Raw genomic sequence first — 6,000 nt, forward strand, 5'->3', positions numbered from 1 at the left:
ATCAGCGTCTTACAGCACTGCTACAGAAAAATAATCGTCCGAACCACCTCTGACACCTCACAAAGTATAGCCGCTGGCAAGCCTTCTTCGTGGTTGCATCCACGGGCGTGGTTGCATTGACACGCAGGGATTCTTGGAGACGTTGGACCCCCCCCGACGTTTTCAACCCTCTCCCCGACTGCGCCCTTGATGAGGACTGCCGTGATTCCGGCCCCGCCCCACTGAAGTCCGCCATCGCCTCCTTGGTTTCGCTGGCATCGTGCACAAGGTCAGGAAAAAACACACACACAAGTGCTGGAGGGACCTGATGCAACAAAGGAAAAGAGACATCCTGGACATTTCGGCTTTGAGCCCTTCGTCAAGATGTGGGGGAACAGGAGAGATGTCCGAACAAAAGGGGAAGGGAGGTTGCTTTCATTACACCATTCAATGGGGTATCTCCCTGCCCTTCTAGTCTATGCCGATCCATTTTTGTTTTTTGCCTGGTCCCACTGACCTGCACCCAGGTCCACAGCCCTCCATGTACCTGTCCAAATCCTTCTTAAATAGTAAAATTGAGCATTTGTGGTTCTGTGCTTTATTTTCCAAATGTTGAGTCGTTTTCCTTTATTAAAACTAACCTTACTCCAATTTGAGGGCAACTTCATTTGAAACTGGACTCTTTACACACTTAATATTACAACCTTCCACTTGTCCAGTAGGTTAACTCCAGACACCACAAATAAGCATTTTGCAAACCCCGAGATCCCAACTTGAAATGGAGGTGGGGGGGGGGGGGGGGGGGGGTTGAACAGAGTGGAGAGGGAAGAATGTGGATAAAGTAAAAGCTAAAGTTAAAAAAGAGTAGAGGGGATAAAAGATGACCAGATTTAAAAGGTTAATATACAGGGCACTTTATCTGAATGCCCATAGTATTTGAAACAAGGCCAGTGAACTTGTTGCACAAATCTGTACAAAGGGGTATGATTTAGTGGCCATTACAGAAATGCGGTTGCAGGGTGGAAAGGATTAGAAATTAAATATCCAAGGAAAGCAGTGAGGAAAGGGAAAGAGCTCTTAGTTAAGGATATCAGGGCAATAATGAGAGATGATGCAACATCAAATGAAAAAAATGTCCATTTGGGTAGAGTGTGACAGACTGTGTGGTATTTTCTATAGGTTTTAAAGGAGATAAAGTGTGGCAGGTTTTTTTTTAGTGTAGGTCACATACAAACACTTCAAAATAGATCTCATTTAAAATACTGGAGCTCTGCTCAAGCCAGACAGGGCAGCTCCGAATGCCTTTGCAAAAGCTTTGGGGAGTGCCAATAGAGACTTCATTAATGTTGTTTACAAAAGCAAAGAACTCAGAGGATTAGGTTTGGAGCCGCAGGCTGTCTGCAGTTTGCTGTTATAAGAGGGTTATGTGGTTTTGCAAGCAGAGAGAGTCAAACAGGCTTTTCTCTGGGAGTGAGAGAAAAAATTCAGTTCAACAGCAGCAGCTGAGGCTGGAATATGACAAGCTTGTGGAAAACCCCATTTGGAAGACAGTTGTGAGTTCTTAGTTCATCCTGGTCAAAGCCCTTGTGGTTCATACGAGAGGAGAGGACTGGCTACCTAATGTTTCATTTGAAATAAGAGAAACATAAAGGAACTCTGGTGACCTGAAAGAAAGAGGTTATTATCTGAAGAACCCAATGGGGCAAGTTTCTTTGGCAAGACACTGAAGTGGCTGAATAAAAAGAATCAGTTTGTGTCCAGCAAACAACAAATTTCTCTAAAAACTGACAAGAACTTTCCTGAGCGGTAACCATTTACCTTTCAAGCATTAAAGCCTGGTGAACTTCATAAATGTTAAATTCTGTGCACTGTATAAGAATTGCCTGCAATTAGTGAACTTGGAGGAATGAGAAGTGAGATTGGTCTGTGAACCAAAGAACTCTTCTGAACTTACACACACATTACATACACGTGCGCTTAGAATTAGAAGGGGGTTCAGTTAAGTTAATACTAATAAGATAAAGTTTGATCCAGTTTTCATGTTTAAAGATAATTAAAAGCAACTTTTGTTTAAGTAACCATTTGTCTTGGTGAATTTCCGGGCTCGTAACAAGAGATTAGAAATCACATTTGGGAGTTGTCTATAGGCCACCCAATAATATTGCAGTGACACAGGCAATAAACCAAGAAATAATATCAGGCAAGTAAGGATGGAACAGCATGAATCGTGGGAGAGTTTAACATGCATATAGATTGGATGAATCATGTCGGTTGAGGGAACCTTTAGGAGGGCTTCATGGAATGCATACATGATGGCTTTCTTGAACAGAATGTTACTGAGCATATAAGGGGACGTTATCTTGGATCTGGTGCTGCACACTGAGACAGGATTAATTAGCGATCTTAGGGATCCTCTTGGAAAAAGTAATCACAGAATGACTGGAAGGTACAATAATTCGGTCTAGAACCAGTGTGTTAAGCCTAAACAAGGGAAACTGCAAGGGGATGGGGGAGGAGTTGGCCAGGTTGGACTGGGAATGCAGGTTCTATGGAGGGACGGTTGAGGAGCAGTGGATTTTTCATGGTGCTCAACAACAGTATATTCCAATTAAAAGCAAGTACAATCAAGTACAGCCACCCAATCTCTTCTGGCCACCAGCTGCACTAATCCAATGATATTCTACTTTTTAAAATCAACTTCCTTCCCCCCACACCCCCCAGATTCTTCCGAAAGGGGAAGTTACTGTCTGACCTTATCTGATCCAGCCCAATCCATCCTCCAGGGGCCATATCCCTACCGCTGCTTCACACTGATTTCTGAGCTCCCGGTCTGTTCCCTGTGCCAACCATCCTAATTTCCTTTGACACCAGCTCTCACCAGTCTGCGGGACCCTTCTGCCATCTCCGGAATTTCAAATCCATGGACTCCATATCTGTCACTTTACTGCTGACAGGGCATTCTCTTGTCAGATGTATGCTCCCTGCAGCTTACTTCCCCTGCTCTCCCCCCTCCCCACCTGAACTTGCAGGATTTCACTTTCTTGGGGTCTAAAGCTGTTATCAAAACCTGACTGCAAGGGTGAGGGTGTCATTGAGGTGAATTTGACCACTACTTCACAGGGATTCTCAGCTCAGGGTCACACAGCATGGACAGGCCCTTCAGCATATCAAGTCTAGTCTGTCCATCAACTGCACTAATTCATAGAGATTCTCACTTTTATTTAAAAAAATCAACTTCCCCTCCCCCTCCCAGATTTTTCCACTCATCTATATTCAGTGGGGGATGGGGGTGACAGCAGCCAATTGCCAATTAAACTACCAATCTCCATGTCTTTGGGATATAGAAGGAAAGCAGAGCACCTCGGTGAGGAGGGAGGCAACCCACACGGATGTAGAGAGCAGGCAAATGGGACTGGCTTGTTCAGCTGGACAAGCTGGGCTCAAGGACACGATGCTGTACAACCCAATGACACTTGGTTGCACAAAGCACTGAAGGTCAGAATTGAACATGGATCACTGGCACTGAGAGGCAGCATCTCAGAGACACCACCAAGTACCTCCCCACAGGTGAACATCAGGCCTTCACTTTTATTGTGTGTCATTCTAGACACTCGATCACAGTGAGGAATGACAGGCTTTATTGTACTTTAGACGTAGCTGGCCTGAATCCATGTGCTGAAGGCAGGGAGAGGGGGGTTGACCTTTCTTCCAGGGTCACAAGGGGAAGAGTTACCAGGGAGCGAGTCACTGGTGGGGGGGGGGAAACAGGCCAGCTACCCACTGACAGTCACATACCACAATTGGCTCATTTAAGCTGCAGCCCCTGGGTCACCCTTCTGGACCCAGGTGCGATGGCTGGGGCAAAGGTGCTGGAAGGGCTTTTTAAACTACAGGGGGAAATCTACCTATTAGATCGCCAACCCAGTGACTTAAGGGGGATTCCGCCCCCACAATGATGTGGTAAATGTCGCGTCACGGGAACTATCAATATGTCTCCCCCACCTGCAACCGGCCATCAATCCCTCCCTCACCCATTAGTCACCACACCCGCCGTCAGTTGCCACTCCCTGTCAATTGACACCCACCTGTTCAATCGCGTGCGCGCCCCCCCCCCCGCCCCAGCAACATCCTGCTGCCGTGAGTGTTGAGCCATCACAGTGAACCAGAGTGGCGTTCGCAGCAGCGTCACGGTGCCCCCCCCCCCCCCCATTCTCCCCACCGCAGCCGTGACATCTCTCTCACCACCCCCGATCGCGGCAAGCACTTCAGCCAGGGGTTTCCCTGTGACGCCAGAGTAACTGGGTCAGCCACTTTCCTGTTCAAGCTACTAGTGGACACAACCTAGGTAAGTTTAATTGGGTTCCCTGACTACCTCTGTGGTAGTCCAGATGGATTAGGACCACGCTGACTGGGTCAGACCCTTTCAACCTGCCGCGTGAGAGGGGCACTAACAGGGCAAATTGCCTAGTTAATCCCATTTTACAGGGCAGGTTGAAAGGATCTAATGTGGAGGCTTTGTAAAAGGGTATGGGAGAGATTTGCCTAAATGTTACCACAGTTACAAGGTGTGAGGTAAGGGGAGAGATTGGACAAACTTGCCTTGTTTTCTCTGGAGTGTCGGACACCTGATATGAGTTCATCGAATTATGAGATGCCTTGATAGAATGGACAATCAGAATCTTCCCCACACCCCCGCAGAAGTTAAAATAGACTTGGAAGGACATGCATTTCTTTTTTCTTTGACTTGGCTTCGCGGACGAAGATTTATGGAGGGGTAATGTCCACGTCTGCTGCAGGCTCGTTGGTGGATGCCTGGAACAGAAATAGTGATGGAAACAGATACAATCGTAGTGTTTAACAGACAAGTGAATATGCCGTGCAAAAAGGAACATGGATCATGTGTTAACAGCAGAGCGCAGATTTAATTTGGCATCCTGTTCAGTGCAGACATGAGGGCCTGTTCCTCTGCTGAATAGCTCACTGTTCTATCTATTTATTAGGCCACAGGGAGGTCACTTAGTCAACACTGGCTCACAGCAGTGTCTAAGCCACCACTTTCCTTATTTCCTTGTGTCTTCTGCAACTTTACCTTCAACTCCTCTTTGATTCTTTCTTGCACTTGGGTTAACATGCAGTGGCCAAAGATGCTGGGATCAGGAGTGCCTGGGAGAAACCCCACACGGTCACAGAGGACATGCAAGTTACACACAGATAGAACCTGAAGTTAGGATCGACCCTTGGTCCCTGGAACTGTGAGGCAACAACTGTAACTTCTGCAACACTTTTTTAAAAACCAAAAATACTTTCTTCACAATAAATTCTTTGCAAATGAAACTAGACAAGTTTGTTTCCACCCTTACTTTCAGATCTATACATTCCCGTCACAGTGTACTGTTACATTCGATTCTACTTACACCATTACCACAACTGTGGCACCTTATCGCTTCTTCTCCCCCTCCCCTCTGTTTGAGGACTTCCCCTCAGTCTCAGCTCCTCAATGCCCAGTAACGTGGGTCCTTCCCCACAGAGCCCTCGCGTTAGCTACCCCAGGTCTCAGCATGTACTCCTGCAGCCTGGAACGTGCCAGTCAGCAGTATTCCCGCACTGACGTCACCTTGTGCTGGATGACCAACAGATTTCGAGCACACCAAAGTGCGTCTTCCACTGAGTTGATGGTCTTCCAGCATTTCTGGATGTCGGGCTCTGTGTGCACCCCCAGGAACAGCCCGTAGATCAGAGAATCCTCTGTCACACTGCTGCTGGGGATGAACCATGACAAGGACCTTTTCCATACACCCTTTAAGAATCTTCATTCTGCAAAAAGGTGGGTGGCTGTCTCCACTCCAGTGCTGTCACCTTGGGGACAAAGTGCGTGAAGGGTGATGTTCAGGTGGGAGAAGTCACGTGATGGAGTAGTGGCCGGTCAGGGAATTCCAGCCCTCTCCCGAAAAGTTTAAAAAAAACACACAAAGCACAAAGGTACAAGATTAAAATTTATAATAAAGTAAAAATAAAGGTAAG

The sequence above is a fragment of the Narcine bancroftii genome, chromosome 4 (assembly GCF_036971445.1).
Source record: "Narcine bancroftii isolate sNarBan1 chromosome 4, sNarBan1.hap1, whole genome shotgun sequence".
Classification (NCBI taxonomy): Eukaryota; Metazoa; Chordata; class Chondrichthyes; order Torpediniformes; family Narcinidae; genus Narcine; species Narcine bancroftii.